The sequence below is a fragment of the Pongo abelii genome, chromosome 15, assembly GCF_028885655.2.
Source record: "Pongo abelii isolate AG06213 chromosome 15, NHGRI_mPonAbe1-v2.0_pri, whole genome shotgun sequence".
Taxonomy (NCBI): Eukaryota; Metazoa; Chordata; class Mammalia; order Primates; family Hominidae; genus Pongo; species Pongo abelii.
Window position 1 is genome coordinate 38,473,617 of NC_072000.2, and position 22,262 is coordinate 38,495,878.

At 39.1% G+C, this 22,262-nt stretch overlaps 1 protein-coding gene and 1 non-coding gene across 5 annotated transcripts in view; both read right to left on the reverse strand.

The window, feature by feature from the left end:
• The window catches only part of BAZ1A (bromodomain adjacent to zinc finger domain 1A), a 119,774-nt gene that overhangs the window by 77,689 nt on the left and 19,823 nt on the right, over positions 1-22,262 (reverse strand). The gene's annotated exons all lie outside the window — the stretch shown is intronic.
• Positions 13,583-13,643, reverse strand: LOC112128865 (U7 small nuclear RNA). Its single transcript, XR_002911316.1, has one exon. It is a non-coding gene; the product is annotated as a U7 small nuclear RNA (small nuclear RNA).

Genomic DNA, 22,262 nt, shown 5'->3' on the forward strand with positions numbered 1-22,262 from the left:
AGATTTAGCTGATACAGGGTAGGCACTACTTTGCTGAGCTCATATATCTTTTCTAAGATTTTTAAACTTGGAATCTAGAAGGTAAAAATCAGTCCTTGTCTCCCACCATGAAATCTGTAAGATAAAATTCTGGTGCTGTCGGCAGCCATATATCCTGCTACATCATGGAGGAGACAGTGTGCAGTGAAAGGTGGTAAAATCTGTAAGAGAAGAGATGGCAAGGATACTAGAGGCAATTAGTTCTTTTATTCCTGTTCTTCCTCAGATTTAGCTGCACCTTGCCCATTCCAGGCTTAGCTGTTTAATCTTTCCTTCCATTTAACAAACAAATAATTCTACACCCAAACAAAAGAAAACATAACTGGTTCCAAAGCACCCTAAGGCTTAAGAATCAACAAAATGTGTACTATATGGGTCAACCCAAAGTCCTCAAAGCATCTTATCTTCTACCTTCTACTCATTTCCCCTCATGGAGATTTACATAAGTTCAATTAAATTTAAACATCCTAGTCTTGGTCCTTTTCAAGCTGCTCTTTTTAAAAAATTGAAGAAAAAAAAAAGACTCAAATTACTAAAATCAGAAGTGAAAGTGAGAATATTATTGCTGATTTTACAGAAATAAAAAAGGTTATAAGAGAATACTGGCTGGGTGCGATAGCTCACACCTAATCCCAGCACTTTGGCAGGCTGAGGAAGGGAGACGGCTTGAGCCCAGGAGTTCAAGACCAGCTTGGGCAACATGAAGAAACCCTGCCTCTACAAAAATACAAAAATTAGCCAGGGATAGTGGTGTGCAGTTGCAGTCCCAGCTACTCGGGAGGCTGAGGTTGGAGGATCATTGAGTCCAGGAGGCAGAAGCTGTCTCAGAAAATGTATGTATGTATGTATATGTATATATACACATATATACCTATATATATGTATATATATACGTATATATGTGTATATATACATATACTATATATGTGTATATTACATATACGTATATGTTATATATAATATACGTATATATGTTATATATACGTATATGTATATATGTTATATATGTATATATGTGTATATATGTATATATGTGTATATATGTATATATGTGTATATGTGTATATATGTATATATGTGTATATATAGTATATATGTATATATGTATATATATAGTATATATGTATATACGTGTATATATATAGTATATATGTATATACGTGTATATATGTATATATGTATATTTCCTAACAAAGAAAAGCCCAAGAACAGATGGCTTCACTGGGGAATTCTATTCAACCCTTAAGAAGCATTAACATACATTATCTCAAAATCTTCCAAAAAACTAAAGAAGAGGGAATGCTTCCTAATTCACTCTATAAGGCCAGCATTACCCTGATACCTAGGTGACAAAGAGATGGCAGAATATATGAAGAACTCTCATAACAACAACAAAAAAACCCAAACCACTCAATTCAAAGATGGGCAAAAGACTTGAATAGACATTTCTCCAAGAAGATACAAACAGCAATAAACACGTGGAAGATGCTCAGCATCATTTGTCATAAGGAAAATACAAAATCAAAACTACAATGAGATACCACTTCACACTCACTAAGATGGTTATATATTTTTTCTTTTTTTTTAAACACAGAAATTCACAAGTGTTAATGAGAATGTAGAGAAACTGGAACGCTAGTGCATTGCTGGTAGGAATGTAAAATGGTACAACTGCTATAGAGAACAGTTTGGCAACTCCTCAAAAAATTAAACATACAATCATCATAAAGCCCAGCAATTCCACTTCCAGGTATATACCCAAAAGAACTGAAAACAAGAACTCAAGATACTCATACACCAATGCTCATAGCAGTATTATTCACAATAGCTAAAAGGTGGAATCAACCCAAGTGTCCATCAACAGATGGATGGATAAGCAAAATGTAGTATATATATATAATGGAACATTCCACCATAAAAAGGAATAAAATTCTGATACATGCTACAATGTGGATGAACCTTGAAAACATGTTCATAGGCTGGGCAACAGAGTGAGACCCCCAATTCTACAAAAAAAAAAAAAAAATTAAAAATTAGCCAGGTGTGGTGGTGCACATCAGTAGTCCCAGCTGCCAGGGAGGCTGTGGTGGGAAGATTGCTTGAGCCTGGGAAGTTGAGCCTGCAGTGCACCACTACACTTCAGCCTGGGCGACAGTGTAAGACATTGTCTCAAAGAAAAACAAACAAAAAAACCCCCAAGCTTGGCTGGGCGTGGTGGCTCACGCCTGTAACCCCAGCACTTTGGGAGACCGAGGCGGGTGGATCACAAGGTCAGGAGTTTGAGACCAGCCTGACCAAACATGGTGAAGTCCCGTCTCTACTAAAGATACAAAAATTAGCCGGGCGTGGTGGTGCGCGCCTATAATCCCAGCTACTAGGGAGGCTGAGACAGGAGAATCATTTGAACCCAAGAAGCGGAGGTTGCAGTGAGCAGAGATCGCACCACTGCACTCCAGCTTGGGCGACAGAGCGAGACTCCATCTCACAAAACAAAACAAAAACCCTAAGCAAACAAAAAAGAAAACATTATATTCAGTGAAATGAGCCACAAAAGGACAAATATATGATTCCACTTACATGAAGTATCCAGAATAGGCAAATTCATAGAGAAAGAACATAGAATAAAGGTTACCAGAAGCTGGGGGAAGAATAGAATGGGGAGTTATTGCTTAATAGGTACAGAGTTTCTGTTTGGGATGATGAAAAAGTTCTGGAAATAGTGGTGATATTTACACAATACTGTGTACAACATTAAGTACACTGTGAATGTACTTAATGCCACTGAACTGCACACTTAAAATGATAAAAATAGTAAAAATTTTGTTTATTTTACTAAAATGAAAAAAAAAACAACTTTTTTTATTCTAAGAGAAAAGCTTGAGAAGAGGCTCAATTACCAATCCTATATTGGTAGCAAACGGAAATGATGTCTAAAGAACTGCAGGATGACTTTCACCACTGACTGGTAGAAATAAACCAGTGTTTCTCAAGAGGAACAACTACAGGAAATCATATCAAAACCTATTAGGTAATTATGTAGCCTATTGATAAAAAGGCTCTGTACTTTAGTAACTTGAGCTATAAAAAATATGAAAGAAATCAAATGGATCTGCCTTTGAAGGGCTTAGATATCAGATCTATCAGGGCTCATAATATTACTAAGGCTTCTGGGAAGTAATGAAGAAAGCTTTTCAGGGACCCTGTGACAAGGTTTCCCAAGTTAGAAACACAGATGATCTTTGCTGGCAGAGCCCAGGTGAATGCCCCTTAAGTGGTAACAGCGGTGGTGGTCATGAGGCAAATACAGGGTAAATGAGTCTACTCTGAACCCAAGTACAGTTGATGTGAGGCCTAAAGTGGTCTGACAGTCATCAGTGGGAACAACTGACCACAGCAGGTCCCACAGGGCTACAATAATTTGAGGACTAATATATTTAAAACCAACAGAAAGAAATACAATTCCCTGACAGAGGAATTAGGGAGAAGGAAACCAGTGCAACACAGGGACATTGCCCAGAAGTAAATTATATAAATTGTAGTAATTATTGTCAATGCTACTATTGACTTTGTAGCACACCCAAACCACCCATAGCATTCCTTGCCAATCTAATCAAGGCTAGCCCTTCCCATAGGTACTTAGCTAAACTTATGTTACTCAAGATGCCAAGTCAACACCTTCTAATAGATTTCTAGAGACTTAGTCTATGTCTTTCACAGCTACTTGCTACCATTTCTTGATTCTAGGGAGTTCAAAGAAGTTTACAGGGGTGTATGTAAAAAACAGAGAATCATGAATTAAGACCCAGCTAAAGGATCTTCAAGAGCATAGAAACTATTTGAATTAAAGTTATGCTCCATTATTTGAGAATACAGTGGAAGTTAATGATTAAGAGTCCTTATCATTAGCATTCATGTGTGCCAGATTAAATATGTAATTTACATATATGTCTCTCCTCATATATCAATCAACTCCATAAGTTATACATTTTCTGGAAGATGAAATTCCGGCTCAGATTTTTTTTTTCCTTTTTTTTTTTTTTTTTCTGAGATGGAGTCTCGCTCTTTGCCCAGGCTGAAATGCAGTGGCACGATCTCAGCTCACTGCAACCTCCGCCTCCCGGGTTCAAGCAATTATCCTGCCTCAGCCTCCCCCGTAGCTGGGATTACAAGCACGTGCCACCATGCCCAACTAATTTTTGTACTTTTAGCGGAGACAGGGTTTCACTATGTTGGCCAGGCTGACCTCAAACTCCTGACCTCAAGTGATCCGCTCGCCTTGGCTTCTCAAAGTGCTAGGATTACAGACATGAGCCACTGCACCCTGCCCAGGGATTTAAGTAATTTGCTTTCAGTCACACAACCAGTAATGGTACAGCCAAAACTTTAACTGTGTGACTCTTAAGCCCATATACTTTCTAATTTTCCACTCTATTACTAGAGTTGAAGGGAATGGAAGCATTATATTGACCCAAGGGCATTTCATAACTTTAAGCCCAGGCAATGTGAGGCTCCTTAAAGTGCTAACAACTTAAACATATTTCAGAGTGAAAGCAAGACTATGGAACAGGAGCAAGTACAGTATAAGGGCACAACATTAATTAGTCATAAATCTGTAATAAGCTGAACATGGAAATAGCTTTTTTTTTTTTTTTTTCCCTGAGACAGTTTCACTCTTGTTGCCAGGCTGGAGTGCAATGGCGCGATCTTGGCTCACTGCAACCTCTGCCTCCTGGGTTCAAGCAATTCTCCTGCCTCAGCCTCCCGAGTAGCTGGGATTACAGGCATGCGCCACCACGCCCAGCTAATTTCATATTTTTAGTAGAGACGGGGTTTCTCCATGTTGGTCAGGCTGGTCTCGAACTTCTGACCTCGGGTGATCTGCCCGCCTCAGCCTCCCAAAGTGTTGGATTACAGGCGTGAGCCACTGCGCCCAGCTGGAAATAGCTTTTTATGAGGACAGTCTGGAATGTATATACCTTCCCCTAAAAAGCTATTTTTAGTAGCCATTTAAATTTATATCTCAAAAATTCAATGGAAAAAAAGCAAATTATAAAACTTTCTATAACTGAGACATATGCAGAATTTCTACAGGGTATTTGGGGTAGAAGGTAAATAGTTAACAGCAAAGGGAAAGAAGATCTAGAAGCCTGGGAAGACCTACTTGAAATAAGAGACCGACCCTCTGTTTGGGTCTCTAAAAATTGAATATGCTGAATCTATAGCATACTTCACAACTGCTCCCCATTCTGCCTCATTAACCTTTATTTTCTAGTAATACAGGTGCAAGAATATTTATAAAAAACACTATGCTTGGACAATTAAGTCAATATTTTCTAACAGTGATTAATTTGAAGTTTAGAGTTAAAAAACAAAAACCTTAAATTAAGGTTATGTGATATCTCATTTTAAGTGGAAGAAACCAGAGCATTTGAGCAAGTCAGCTATTCACACAAAAAGACTGAATTACGTTGATTACTTGTCAATGAGAAAAAAGGAAAAGATTGCTTTGTTTATAATTCCTTTTTTAGAGAAATACGTCAATGTAGCTCAAAGAATGTTTCCTTTTAAAAAATGTATTATTTTTAGTAGACACATGGTCTTGCTATACTGCCCAGGCTGGCCTCAAACTCCTGGGTTCAAGCAATCCCTCCACCTCGGCCTCCCAAAGTGCTGGGATTACAGGCATGAGCAACCATGCCTGGCCTAAAAGAATGTTTCATTTTTAGCTGTTCTGAGACCCTTTATGGACTACAGAACCAGACCTTATTATTTCTCCAACTGACATTTGACCTATTATAAGTCTAAATATCACAAGATAATAATCACTAGATTCTTACTGAAGACTAAATCCATTATTAAAAGATATATATAATACTAATAAGTCTCTTTTTTTCTTTTTTGATACAGGGTCTCTGTTGCCCAGGCTGGAGTGCAGTGGTGTGATCTTAGTTCACTGCCATTTCCGCCTCCCAGTCTCAAGCAATCCTCTAACCTCAGCCTCCTAAGTAGCTGGGACTACATGCGAATACCACCACCCCAGCTAATTTTTTTTTTTTTTGTAGAGATGGGTTTTTGCCATGTTGCTCGGGCTTGTTTTGAACTCCTGGCCTCAAATAATCCTCCTGCCTCAGTCTTTCCAAGTGCTGGGATTACAGGCATGAGCCACTGGGTCCAGCCACAAAAATCTTTAGAAAGAAAATCCTAGACACAAAATCCATGGATTAAACTCTACATATTTCTAATTAGTTTCCAAATATCTGGATATTATTAATATGCTGCTTAACCTCTTTAGTATTCAAAAGTATCTTATTAAAGCCTTATTAATTAGTGTGGCTGCAGAATCAACCAAATTAATTAAAACTACCAAAAACTTTAAAATTCTAAGTAGTATATTCAAATAAATAGGTATTCAATTGTTTGTGGGCTCAGCTTTATGCCGGCCAGCATATTGGCACAAACATGTAAGATACTCTTGCCTCCTTGCAGCAAGGTTAACATTTTAAGATCAGAGACAACACATTAAATATGAAAAGCCACCACAGATTTGACAAGTGATCTTTTGTTTCAACATAGTAACAGTATTTTCAAACTAACTGGCCTCAATGTGAAAAATGCATAGGAAAAGGCTTCTTGTCTTTCCTCTATTTTGAGCCACCCTGAACAATGAAAACGATTGTTATAACAGGATGATGAAGCAGAAAACAAATAAAAGCCTGAGTTCCTGACAACTTTGTGGACCTATCACACCAGCCCTATACTACACACTTCTGGACTCATTTTACACAAGACAAAAACTTCCATTTTGTTTATGCCATTAAACACTTTTCCATTATATGCATCCAAGGCAAATCCTGCTGTCAAGGAAAGGCAATCTATTAGGTGTGCTAGATATTTATTAAACACTGATCACTTTATAAACATTTGTGTATGTTAAACTCACTTCATGAATCACAGAACCTGAATAAGGTTTTTAAATTTGAAAGTTACTGGCAATATAGATTTCAAGTCATATTTGTTTCAGAAAATTGAAAATCTGAAGAGAAACAGCAATATGAGGGAGCCCAGTAGTGACAGAAATGTTCTGTACTATAACTATATCAATGTCAATATTCTGGTTGTGATACTGTACTATAATTTTGCAAGATAACATCATGGGGGAAACTATTTTTTTCTTTTTTTTTTGAGACAGAGTCTCCCTCTGTTACCCAGGCTGGAGTTCAGTGGCGCAATCTCGGCTCACTGCAATCTCCTCCGCCTCCCAGGTTTAAGCGATTCTCCTGCCTCAGCCTCCCAAGTTGCTGGAATTACAGGCGCCCACCTCCATGCCTGGCTACTTTTTGTATTTTTAGTAGAGGCGGGGTTTCACCATGTTGACCAGGCTGGTCTTGAACTCCTGACCTCAGGTGATCCACCCACCTTGGCCTCCCAAAGTGCTGGGATTACAGGCATGAGCCACCACTTCTGGCCAGGAAACAATTATTTTACAACTACACGTGAACCTACAGTAGTCGCAAAAAAGGTTTAATTTTAAAATACTAATGATAAACATTAACAAAATATTAACTCCAATTAGAAGTATTCATTCCATGAGAGAAATAAATAAATACACAATGAAAGTAATAAATACTACAAAAAGCTACAGTAATGATGACACTGTAGTGCTGGTGAAAGGATTGCCAAACAGATCAATGGAAGAGAATAAAGTCCAGAAATAGGCTATAATTCAATTTATATTTTATTCTGGAAAAGGCAAACTTTTGAGGACAGAAAACAGATCAGTGGTTTGTCAAAGGCTAGAAGGTGAAGCAAGGGTTAACTACAAAGGGGCAGAAATAAATTTTGTGGAGGTTCATAGAAATGCTGTATGTCCTGATTGTGGTGAGTTACATGACCATGTCAAATTTCAGAACTTGGCCGGGCGCAGTGGTGCACGCCTGTAATCCCAGCACTTTGGGAGGCTGAGGCAGGTGGATTGCTTGAGCTCAGGAGTTCAAGACCAGCAACATGGTGAAACTCTATGTCTACAAAAAATACAGAATTTAGCAGGTGTGGTAGTGTGCACCTGTAGTCCCAGTTACTTAGGAGGCTGAGGCGAGAGGATGGCTTTAGCCCAGAAGGCAGAGGTTGAAGTGAGCTGAGATCACATCACTAAACTCCAGCCTGGGCGACTAAGCCAGAACCTATCTTTCAAAAAAAAAAAAAAAAAAAATGTAGGTCAGGTGTGGTGGCTCACACCTGAAAGCCCAGCACTTTGGGAGGCCGAGGTGGGCGGATTATGAGGTCAGGAGAACTAGACCATCCTGGCTAACACAGTGAAACCCCGTCTCTACTAAAAATACAAAAAATTAGCTGGGCGTGGTGGCGGGTGCCTGTAGTCCCAGCTACTTGGGAGGCTGAGGCAGAATGGCATGAACCTGGGAAGCGGAGCTTGCAGTGAGCCCAGATCACGCCACTGCACTCCAGCCTGGGCAACAAAGCGAGCCTCTGTTTCAAAAAAAAAAAAAAAAATGAAAAATGAGCATTTGCTAGTTTTAAAATTAATTTTTTAAAAAAGAAAAGAACAATTAAAAAAAATTTTTTTAAGTTAGAACTCTACCAAAAAGGGTGAATTTTAGCTTAGGCAAATTCTATAAAACTGATTTTTAAAATAAGAGTGAAAGTAACACATTTAGCAAAGTTTTATTAGTTTAAACTACTTAGAATAAAAGCTTATCTGAATACAAGTTTTTATTTGATTTAAATTATTCTTTAACTTAAAAGAAAAATAATTACTGCTTTTCTAAAAACCTGGCTAACTGAGGTAGGTCTACTTGTTAGACCTCATTGAAGTATAGATTGGTCCTGCCTATACTTATTAGAAGAAAAGCCACAGAGTTTTGTGTAATGCAAAAAATATGTAAAGGGAGTCCTAAAATTTGTCTCCATCTCAACCATAAGCATATAAAAATCAATCTTAAAAATCCCTGTTTTTTCAGAAAGAAGCATTACACTGGTGTTTTCTCTCTTATAACCTGAGTCAGTCAAATCAAAGTCAGGTGATTTATGTACATCAAAATAAAGTACATAAAAACAACTGAAAGAATTTACAATGAAATTATTATATGCACAACTACCCAAGATGATAAAATTAGGTTGGGCAAGGTGGCTCACACCTGCTATCCCAGCACTTTGGGAGGCCGAGGCGGGTGGGTCACCTGAGGTCAGAAATTCGAGACTAGACTGACCAACGTGGTGAAATCTCGTTTCTACTAAAAATACAAAAATTAGCCTGGCATGGTGGTGGGCCCCTGTAATCCCAGCTACTCGGGACACTAAGGTGGAGAATCGCTTGAACCCAGGAGGCGGAGGTTGTGGTGAGCCAAGATTGCACCACTGCACTCCAGCCTGGGCAACAGAGTGAGACTCTGCCTCCCAAAAAAAAAAACCACAACTTAGACTTATTACTCCCTTCTCAAATTCTTCTAGCTGGTATTTTCTAGCTATACCACCTACTTGTAGACCCCTTTTGGGGAGCTCAAACATAACCTTTTTTGTTTGTTTGTTTAACCATCTTTAGGGTACATTTATAACAACAAAATCAATATATATTTTTTTGAGATGGAGTTTCGCTCTTGTTGCCCAGGACAGAGTGCAATGGCGCAATCTTGGCTCACTGCAACCTCCGCCTCCTGAGTTCAAGCAATTCTTCTGCCTCAGCCTCCCAAGTAGGTGGGATTATAGGCACCCACCATCATGCCCTACTAATTTTGTGTTTTTAGTAGAGATGGGGTTTCACCATGATGGTCAGAATGGTCTCAAACTCCTCAAAATCAGTATTGTTAACTGACTCACTAACTGGAAGGAGATGAAGGAAATCGCAAGCATATCTTTGGAGAGAAAACTAAAATGTAAATATCAGCCCATTCTGATTGCCAATCATAGCAAATTATTAATGCAGGGCTAAATTATTTGGTACTACAATGCCCTTTATTCATTCTATTTGAATATTAGTAACATAATCACTAGCCAAATAAGACTTACCTATGTTTTCTTTTTTTTGGAGAAAGAATCTCGCTTTGTCACCCAGGCTGGAGTGCAATGGCACAATCTTGGCTCACTTGCAACCTCCGCCTCCTGGGTTCAAGCGATTCCCACCTCAGCCTCTCAAGTAGCTGGGATTACAGGCATGTGCCAACATGCCCAGCTAATTTTTGTATTTTTAGTAGAGACAGGGTTTCACCACGTTGGCCAGGCTGGTCTCAAACTCCTAACCTCAACACACCTGCCTCGGCCTTGCAAAGTGCTGGGATTACAGGTGGTGAGCCACCGTGCCCAGCCTTATTTATATTTCCTTAATGCATTTACCTTATTCAGTCCTATATCAGTTATTCATATGTATTTCACTTATCCTTGCCTTGCAAACTCTATCCCTACTACAAATATAAACACCAATATAATGTCTGAGAACAATTAAGTACTAATCATTTACTCATATTTAATTATCCTGTTGCATCTAGCACCATGGTTTTCAGAGAAGATACTTAAGAGGCTGAAATAAAAAATATATGATTCAAGACTCCATCCTATCAAGTTTTATTTTAAAAATTTTTAAATATTTTTTAACTTTTTAATTATTTGGCATGCAAAGTTTTGTTTATAGCACCAATAAATATCTAAAATTATCCTTCTGTGTTTATCTCCCTTGCACTAGACTCTAAGTCACAAGTCCTTGTCTTATTCATAACCCTTTTCCCAATGCCTACAACAGCAGCCAGCACACAATACTTACTGTATGGATTATATAAAATTTGCCTGTGTGTACTTTAAAGTACTAACCCAGAATACTGCCTACTACCTTCAAAGAAAAAAAAAGGCACAAACAATTGCATTTTTCATCCCTGGAAATTCAAAAGACAGAAGGACAACAAATAAATGAAATATTTGTTTCCCCCATGCTTGCTGTCACCTTTTGTTGCCACTAGATAGCATTCTTTCATCTGCTAGCAAAATACTGGAAAAGAAAAAAGCTTAAAATTGCAGAGTACGCAAGTAAATAATGAAGATACCCTTTGATTAGTACAATGGTTAAGAATTTAAGCAGCACGGCAACCCATTTATTGAAGCATTTTTCTCTTTGCTTCAATGATCAGATTAAGATGCTGACTTTCAAACCCTCAACAATGTAACCTGAATCATTAAGAGCGAATGATCAAAAGCTTAATCTGACCACATTTTGACAAAAATTATAAAAGTCAAGTGAAAAGTAAATCGTAGGTGTTCAATAAATGCATTTAACTATAGTATCTTTCAATCCTGCTTAACTGCTATCCTATAGTATGTTGTCATACACACTTATTCCTCCCAAACAGAAGCACAGAACAGGGTTCTGGTTCTGATACTGCCTGTGCTTGAAAACATCATCACTCATGACCTTGGGCAAATTTTAATTAATTAACCTCTGTGTATGGGCTCTTCAAACTGTAAAATGACCAAATAAGCAACTATCACATGACTATCCTGGGAATTAAATAATGGTACATGCATGCTCTCCCAAGGCACTAGGGCCCATTCACATTTGAGGGGTGCCTACTCATTGAATTTACGGGGGAAAAAAAAAGGTTTATGTTAAAAACCTAGAATAGTTCCTGCACATGGTCAGCTCTCAAAAGTTTACTAGTATTGTCTTCATCTCCCTAAAAAGACATACAGCAAGTTTCAAGAACAGTGACTATAATGTAAGAAAATTAGGGACTGGCTAAAAAAAAAAGATGAGTCATCACAGCTGGCAGATTCTTCACTTGTCTGACAAATATAAGGAGGATCTAAAATTTACTGAGTTCTTTAGGTGCTAGGCACTGTGGCAGACTGTTGCAGTTACTGAACTGAATCACACCTTTCTGATCCCTTCCCACATTAACTCTGGATTTACTCATGTGACTTCCTTTGGCCAATGTAACACTAACAAACATACAGCACTCTGAGGCTTGTACTTTCTTGCACTTTGGGGCTTGCTCTCTCTTGCTGCTGGGATCTTTCTACCATCTTGTTAACAAGTTAGGTCTAGTCTCCTGTAGAATAACAGGTCACATGGAAGTGGACTTTAGCTACCTCAGTCTGAGGCCCCAGACATGTAAGGCTATCCTAGATTCTAGGACCTAGACAATCTAGTCCTAGCCAGGTCAGCCCAGACTCTAAGAACATTCCAGCCAACCACAGAATTGTAAGAGTAATGTTTACTGATTTAGGCCACTAACTTTTAGGGGTGGTTTGTTATACAGCAAAGGTAACTACTACAACCACCATATAAATTTAGCTTTTTTTTCCCAGTTTTACGGATTAGGAAAGAAGATTCCAAAACTAGCAAGTCAGTTTGGCCCCAAAGACTCTTTCTACTATATCAAGCCATCTTTGCATGCCACACAGAGGTTTTAGGCTCTGGTGGTTTTATCCTACAACCCTTATTTAACCCTTTCCTTTGTACCAGGAGACAGTATACTATGGTCCATGGCCAAATCCAACTCATCACCTTTGCAAGCTAAGAATGGTTTAAACACTTATTACCTGAAAAAGAAACCAAGAGAACAATAGCTATAAAAATATAAAATACTTAGGAATAAATTTAACCAAAGAGGTGAAAGACTTGTACACTGAAAACTATTAAAACATTGATGAAAGAAATTGAAGACACAAATGGAAACATATTCTGTGTTCATAAATTCGAAGACTTAATATTGTTAAAATGTAAATCCTACCCAAAACAACTTACAGACTCAATGCAATCCCTGTCAAAATTCCAACATTGGCTGGATGCAGTGGCTCAAGCCTGTAATCCCAGCACTTTGGGAGGCTGAGACAGGAGGATCACGTAAGCCCAGGAGTTTGAGACCAGCCTGGGCAACATAGGGAGACCCTGTTTCTACAAAAAAAAAAAATTAAAAATTAGCCAGGTGTGGTGGCATAAGCCCACAGTCCCAGCCACTCGGGAGGACAACCTGAGCCCAGAAATTCGAGGTTACAGAGAGCTACTACATTCTAGCCTGGGCAAGAGTGTGACCCTGTCTCCACACACACACACACAAAATCCAACATTATTTTTCATAAAAATAGAAAAATAATCCTAAAATTCATATGGTTAAAACATTTTAAATGGTTCAAAATAAAAATCAGAAGACTATTTTGTGATATGTAAAATAATATGCAACAAATTTTAGTGTTCCTTAATATTTTTGGAATACAGCCATATTCATTCATGTATCTATTATATATGACTACTTTTGCATTATAACAGCAGAGTTGGACAGTTGTGACAAAGACCATATGGACCACAAAGCCTATGATATTTACTATTTGAACCTTAGTGTTTTTAAAATGTGCCAACTCCTGCTCAGAATTATTTACAGCATGTTTTTAATTTTAGAAGATTTTGCTCAGCCTTTAGTGATGAGCAGTTTTGTATTTTTTCATACTTTTACTACTCTTTTCATTTTATTTAAAATTATTTTACACATGTTATTTCTCTTAATTCTTCAACTTTTTTTTTTTTTTTTTTTTTTTGGAGGGGAAGAGGGGCTTTCCAGCAAAAACTGGAAAGCCTGCTAGACAATTCTAAAAGAGCTGTAACACTTCTCTCCTTTATCTTTGGATGACCTCTGAATTTGTCTAAGAAAGACAACCCCAATTTTAAAACTAATTCAGATGCATACGTCAAATGAATTCCACTTGCATTCAATAAATACTACAAGCCTCCCAGGCAGCATGGAAAACAAATGACAGTTTTACCTTGTCCTCAAAATTATTTCAAGTTTATCTATGAGAAAAGTTTTTCATTAAAAACTGTGATCTTGGCCGGGCGCAGTGGCTCACGCCTGTAATCCCAACACTTTGGGAGGCCAAGGTGGGCGGATCACGAGGTCAACAGATCGAGACCATCCTGGCTAACACGGTGAAACACCGTCTCTACTAAAAATACAAAAATTAGCTGGGCGTGGTGGCGTGTGCCTGTAGTCCCAGCTACTTGGGAGGCTGAGGCAGGAGAATCACTTGAACCCAGGAGATGGGGGTTGCAGTGAGCCGAGATAGTGCCGCTGCACTCCAGCCTGGCGACAGAGCAAGACTCTGTCTCAAAAAAAAAAAAAAAAAAAGAAAAAGAAAAGAAAAGAAAACTGTGATCTTATATGGCCCAACAGGAATGGATTATGATGGAGGCAGAAAAAGATGTAGGAGAGATTATTTTATCCAGAAGAGCCTCTAATTACTCAGATCTGAAACTGTAATAACCATGTAGATATGAAATCCCCAATGGGGATTTAAGGTCAGAAGTAGCTATATAGTCTCACCTCTTTTGTGTGATGACTCTATTATAATATTTGCCTGCCACTGATAACTAAGAACTTCAGAACCATTACTATTACACTTCACCACCCTGCTGCTAATCAATTCAGAAAGACACAAAATAAAGCCAACACTGAATATCCTTTCACATTAGAAAGGAGGTGAACCTCAATTTACTTGCCACTCCCCATTTTTATCATCTTTCTTACCATAAATATGATCTCCACAGTAATGACCGTAAGTCCTGGTGGAGACTCAGCTGACTGCATGTGGCATCAATGTAAAGAATAAAGAAACTGCCATAAAAACTAACCACTCTCACCCCCAGCATTTACCAAAGACTTTCTTATGAGGCATTAGACAGATGCTCCTGATAGCCACTACAATTTGGAAGCCCTTAGAACACTGAAGAAATTTGTATGGTAAGTCTAAACTTCATTGAACTATTTCGTGAAGCATAAAGCAGTTGAGTCCATGCAGAAACATTTATAGCATAGCTTTATATGCTATTTGAATTAAATGTTTAGAAACAGATTCATTTTCCATTTTCATTTGTTTTTGTGACTATGCATGAATTTTTAGCGTATAAAAAAAGGGTTTCCCAGAAATGACTTCCCAATTTATACTATTACGCATAAGGGTTCGAAATGTTAACTGCCCAACTTGCAATGACAATCCAGGAGCCAATTAGGTTGGATGGTCTCTGGTACATACAGCAAACCCAATGATATATACCTAAAAAAGATAGTTCTACTCTAACTTAGATTCCAGAGAAAGAACAGTTATCCCTACCTGTGTAACAAACCTGCGCATCCTGCACATGTACCTCGGAACTTAAAAAATTTAAAAATAAAATAATTTTTAAAAAAGAACAGTTATCCCAAATAACCCTTTTTTAAGAAATTAAAAATTGTATCATCAGCCAGGCATGGTGGCTCACACCTGTAATCCCAGCACTTTGGGAGGCTGAGGTGGGTGTATCACCTGAGGTCAGGAGTTCAAGACCAGCCTGGCCAACATGGTGAAACCCCATCTCTACTAAAAATACAAAAATTGGCTGGACGCGGTGGCGCATGCCTGTAATCCCAGCTATTCGGGAGGCTGAGGCATGAGAATGGCTTGAACCCAGGAAGCAGAGGTTTGCAGTGAGCCGAGATCCAGACTGGGTGACAGAGCGAGACTAGTCTTAAAAAAAAAAAAAAAAAAATTGTATCAACATATTAGGGTCATCAGGGTTTACTGAAAACAATGCTGAGATGTTGCTTAGGACTTTTTTGTCCTGGAACTGGCAATTCTGATCTTACGAATTCAGTAGTATATACAGAAGGAGCAGGATTGAGGGGAAAAAAAAAAAGGTAGTGTAAGCTGACCAAATGAAAGCTTTCTTTCTGAAAAAGAACTACAATAAATTTAATGTGTTGCTAAAAAATCTATACTATCTTTGAGCCGAAATAAGAAGTCCCCCTCCTGTAATCCTTTCTGCTAATCTATATTTTTTTCTTCATATTTCTACTCAACCCTTTCTCAAAAACTTCTACTTGATTAATCCCACATGTACCCAATCACTGGCATCCAAGCACGCATATTTAAGTCAAAATAACTGTATTTGTTTCTCACTTGAATCTTTTATGTTCATCTTACCGCATCAATATATTTAGCAGCTCTCTTTTGTCCTGAACATTAATGCATTTTATGATTCATTAACAGCATTTAGGCTAGCAATATAAAAGAACCCAAAGATAAAAAGTCATTTTTAATTCTAATATACCCTGAGTACTTAACACTCTGTATCATAGGTTTTTGTGCAAATTTTCTCTCTCTTTTTTGAGATAGCGTCTGGCTCTGTCACCCAGGCTGGAGTGAGTGGCACAATCTTGGCTCACTGCAACCTCTGCTTCCTGGGCTCTAGCAATCTTCCCACCTCAGTCTCCCAAGTACCTGGCACTACAGGCACGCACTACCAAGCCCAGGTAATTTTTGTATTGTTTTTATAGAGGCGGGGTTTTGTCATGTTGCTCAGTCTGGTCTTGAACTCCTGAGCTCAAGATATCCACCCACCTTGACCTCCCAAAGTGCTAGGATTACAGGCATGAGCCACTGCACCCAGCTTATTTTCTTTTACTTCATCTAAATTGCTTAGAGCATTCTACCAATGCAACATAGAAAGTCCACAGGGAATATACTTTAATGGCTGAATAGTTAACAGCTCTAATTGGTTTATTACCACTTGATGCCTAAATTGATATCAGCTTATAATATTAAAAATAACTAAGGCCAGGTGTGGTGGCTCATGCCCGTAATCCCAGCACTTTGGGAGGCCAAGGCAGGAGGACCACCTGAGGTCAGGAGTTCGAGACCAGCCTGACCAACATGGTGAAACCTCGTCTCTACTAATACAAAAATTAGCCGGGCATGGTGGCAGGCGCCTATAATCCCAGCTACTCAGGAGGCTGAGGCAGGAGAATCACTTGAACCCAGGAGGCGGAGTTGCAGTGAGCCAAAATCGTGCCACTCCAGCCTGGGCGACAGAGCGGGACTCTGTCTCAAAAAATAATTATATAATTTTCATTTTACAAGGCAGTTCTAAAAACAATACTGAACCATAGTCTCATGCTCACTTCGGCAGCACATATATTGAAAAATAATCTCTTATGTTTCTTGACTTGATAACATTTTATACATTTTAAATCCAAATACTACGGGGATAATATTTGGGGAAACCTAGCTATAAATGAAACTCTGATGCAAATCCAATTCAGCCATTTTACTGATTTAACCTATATCAGGGAAAAGGTCTGTTAGTCAAAGCTGAAAGAAAAGGCAGCTTATTATCTTCAGAGAGAGAACTCACACCAGGCTAGCAAAAGAAACTTTATCCGTCCTCAGAAAAAGGCAATATTACAAGTAAGCTTTTTCGGAAAAGTTTAACCAGTTCATGTAAAACCAATCAGAAACAGCACACGTGGCTAGGTGTGGTGGCTCACACTTATAATCCTAGCACTTCAGGAAGCTGAGGCAGATCGCACAAGGCTGGTTGAAGACTAGCCTGAGAAACATAGGGAGACTATCTATAAACAATTTTTAAAATTAGCCAGGTGTGGTGGCACATGCCTATAGTCCCATCTACTCGGGAGGCTGAAGCAGAAGGATTGCTTGAGCCTAGAAGTTCAAAGCTGCAGCGAGCTATGATCGCTGCATTCCAGACTAGGCGACAGAGTGAGACTGTCTTGCAAAAGAGGGGAAAAAGAAAAGAAAAAGGCACACATCTGTGTGTTCTGATACGAGAAGACATCCAAACCATTACTAAGTGAAAAAGCTGTTTGCTAATTTTTTATGTTAGTATAGTACAGAAAAAACGGTCGAGAAATATGCACTAAATTTCTGATAGTGGTTATCTCTCAGTGGAGTATTTGGAAAACGAACTCCAGGCTTTCATCTTTTGCATTTTTCTTTGATATATGAATCTTTTACTTTAATAGAAAAAAACAGATTTTTAAAAATTTATAAACTTTACTTCTGATAAGTGGAGCAAATCACATTTGAAAGTTCTGGGTCACTCATTATTACGAGGACTGAAATGAAAGCATCTAGCCCACTGCCTAGCATACAGGAAAAGCTCAATAAATGTTAGTGTACTTCCAGTTCTGCAATGTCTTCTAATGCAACCAAGTTTTATACCGACCCGCCAGTATAGTTTTTTGACTGCTGCTTATTCTAGCTTCTCCTTTGCTATTAGGTCCCACTTTTGCTGCTGTCAGTATACCCACCTTTAGAAGTACCTTCTACCACATGTTGCTTCAAATCTGCCACAAACTCTTTCAGCCCCCAGAACATCTTAACTGTGCCTTTTTTATAGCAACTTATTCTCTTTCAGTTATTCATAAACCTTTATTAGCTCCTTCAAACTTTGAGTGTCTACAAAGAAAAAGACTTGTATTCATTTTTGTATCCCCCATCAGAGCCCTACTGTGGCAGTCACTCCAATATCTGTATGCACAAATAGATATAAGCTATCCCTGTGACTAAAAAAAAAAGGTCAGGCCGGGCATAGTGGCTCATGCCTGTAATCCCAGCACTTTGGGAGGCTGCGGCTGGCAGACTGCTTGAGCCCAGGAGTTTGAGACCAGCCTGAGTGACATGGCGATACCCCATCTCCACAAAAGATACAAAAATTATCCAGGTGTAGTGGAATGGGCCTGTAGTCCCAGCTACTTTGGAGGCTGAGGTGGGAGAATTGCCTGAGCCCAGGAAATGGAAATTACAGTGACCTGAGATCCCACCACTGCACTCCAGCCTGGGCAACAGGGCAAGACCCTGTCTGAAAAACAAATGAACAAACAAAAAGTTCAAAGAGGATCCCAAAATAACTTGGGACAGTTTAACACTAATGTTTTAATTTTAATATAGGACTTAGGTCAATAGGCTCTAGAATAGTTTTTATAGTCTAGTCAGAGGTAAAGCACATGGATGAACACCAGTGACAGTTACTTTCCTACCCAGTTTTAGATTTTCAGCTTTCTTTTATGTCTAAAGTTGTATTCCAAAGAATCTGAACTATTAAGTAGTCTGTACGCTAGCTAAATATAAGATTATGTACTACAGTATTACAGAGGTTCCTTAATGGTAGTGCTGACTCTCCAAGTAGTCAAAATTTTAGAATCTCTGCCACTTCTCTGTAGCAAGTATCTTTTCTCTTGCACACACTCAACTTTCTCCCAAATGGAATTAGTATGTATTCCACAGCCATTACTGTAGTTGCAAAATGTAGACTTTCACAGACCCTGAAGATATCTACGTTTTGACAGATACGTAGATTCCTTCCAGACCCAAAGAATGATAGGTAGAACTGGTGAAGTAGAAGAGGTTAAAGGTGGAAATTATGTAGAAAAACAGCTACCTATCCACAAATTAACCATTTTGGGTATCTACTTCAAAGACTACATCAACATGCCAATTCTTATTTAAAAAGAGATGCTTGTAAAAAGGTCTGAAAATGGCTAGGTATAGTGGGCTCATGCCTGTAAATCCCAGCACCCTGAGAGACAGAGGCTGGTAGATCACTTGAGGCCAGGAGTTCAAGACCATCTCGGCCAACGTAGCGAAACCCCATCTCTACTAAAAATATAAAAATTAGCCAGGCATGGTTGCAGGCGTCTGTAGTCCCAGCTACTCAGGAGGCTGAGGCACAATAATTGCTGAAACCCAGGAGATGGAGGTTGTGGTGAGCTGTGATTACACACTGCACTCTACCCTGGGCAACAGAGTGGGACCCTAGCTCAAAAAAAAAAAAAAAAAAAAAGTCAGAAAATGGGTTGCCCAAAGCCACTTTAATTTTAAAAATTACCAAATTTATGATTATATTTTGACTCAATTTTTCAGATTCTCTCAAATTCTATCTTTGGACTGAATGATGACTACACAATGAATCCATAATGTTTCTTTGTTGTAAGATTTCCACATCTTTTTTCCTGATTTAATTCTCCAGTTCCAGGGGAGGGGACACAAGATGGGTGAATCACCCACGTATTTGAGTTCCAGTTCACCATCCTTCCAACGTTTCATTAAACAATGATCGTGTTTGCTCAAAAAAAAAAAAAAAAAGACAATGAGAACAAAGCACAGTGGCCCATGCCTATAGTCCAAGCTACTCAGGAGGCTAAGGTGGGAGGGAGGATCCCTTGAGCCCAAGAGGCCATCTGGGCAACATAGTGAAGAAAAAAAAAAAAAAGGAAATAATACTTAGATGCCTTAAAATCTGTTTGCATGGCATTCTTAGAAGACCACATAGGCCGGGCACGGTGGCTCACGCCTGTAATCCCAGCACTTTGGAAGGCTGAGGCAGGTGGATCACGAGGTCAGGAGATCGAGATCATCCTGGTTAACACGGTGAAACCCCGTCTCTACTAAAAATACAAAAAAATAGCCAGGCATGGTGGCGGGTGCCTGTAGTCCCAGTTACTCGGGAGGCTGGGGCAGGAGAATGGCGTGAACCCAGGAGGTGGAGCATGCAGTGAGCTGAGATCGCGCCACTGCACTCCAGCCTGGGCGACAGAACTAGACTCCGTCTCAAAGAAAAAAAAAAAAAAAAGACCACATAAAAATGTGGGATGATCATCTTAAAAAACAAACAAAAAACTATGTCTGTCCAATATATACAAATTGTTAACTTTTGGAGTTTCCTTCCAGTTACAATAGGGGAATTTGATTCCAAGTTGTAATGGCAAAGATAGCTATTGCAGCCCTTACATCACCACTGGTATGTCTCAAAAAGTGAAATAAAATCGGCGGGGCGCAATGGCTCATGCCTGTAATTCCAGCACTTTGGAAGGCTAAGGCGGACAGATCACATGGGGCCAGGAGTTTGAGACCAGCCTGGGCAACATAATGAAACTGTCTCTACTAAAAATACAAAAATTAGCTGGGCATGGTGGCACGCACGCCTGTATTCCCAGCTACCTGGGTGGCTGGGGCATGAGAATGGCTTGAGCCTGGGAGTCGGAAGTCGCAGGGAGCCAAGACTGCACCACTGCACTCCAGCCTGGGTGACAGACCGAGACTCTGTCTCAAAAAAAATAAAATAAAATAAAGTGCATGTTCCCCAATCAAGACACTGAAATATTAATAAGACATCTATGTGAATGGCAACATTCTATAATATAGCTTTTTTTTAAAAATCAGATTTATTACATCATTTCATCCTGAGAAGCAACCCTATAAGGCAGGGGTTCATTTAACACGTGAAAAAAGACTAAAGCTCAGAGAGTTTAAACTACTTGTTCAAAGCCATACAGCTACTCATAAATGGCAGAACCCAAAACCAAGAGCACAGTGAAAGAAATGATTTTGTAAATCAGCCCTGCTTGAATCTAAATCCTGTCTACCACCTGTGTTAAGACTGGAAGGAAAGCTCCATGACTTGGTTTTTTGTTCACTGCTCTATTTCCAGCATCTAGAACAGTGCCAGCATACAGATGATCAATAAATATATGTTGAACAATTACAAAAAAAATCACTTCTTTTGATCTGTTTCCTCATCTGTAAATGGAAATATTAAGTTCTTGCCTGTCTACTGATATAATATAGACATAAAACATCTGCTAAGTATTTAAGAACAGACTCAACTTCCAATTTAGTGTTCCTGTCACAAGACTTCTCCTGTAGGCTCTAAGGAAGTAGCAGAGAACAAATGTCAGTGCATTTGGCAGGCAAGCTAGGTGGTAATCAGGGTGTGGAGGAGAGTTGAACAACTAAATAATAACTAAATCATGCTTTCTTTCCCCTATCTTCGCCAAGTAGTCAGTTATTCTCTTTACTACTCTGTCACAACAATAACAAAGGATCTTTTAAAATAATCTGTTACCTGATTGCTTCTTTGAAAGCATAAAGTCTTGGTGGAGAGGAGGAAGCACCTAAGCTGTACTTGTAAAGATGCAAAAAAGACAAGGGGAGGTCAGGCGCAGTGGCTCACGCCTGTAATCCCAGCACTTTGGGAGGCTGAGGCAGGTGAATCATTTAAGGTCAGGAGTTTGAGACCAACCTGGCCAATGTGGTGAAACTCTGTCTTTACTAAAAATACAAAAAAAATTAGCCAGGCGTGGTGGCACACGCCTGTAATCTCAGCTACTCAGGAGGCTATGGCAGAGAATTGCTTGAATCCAGGAGACAGAGGTTGCAGTTAGCTGAGATGGTGCCACTGCACTCCAGCCAGGGCGACAGAGCAAGACCCCATCTCAAAGATAAAAGACAAGGGGAGATGGTTAAAAGTAAATGAGACAATAAGAAAAGAATATTGAAGCGAGCAGATCTGAGTACCTATACCAACTAATTCAACATAAGAATGGTCTCTATCTCATTTCTATGTAATTCTGCAGTCCCTTTACTGGAAATCTAGGAGATAAGTGATGTTAAATAAC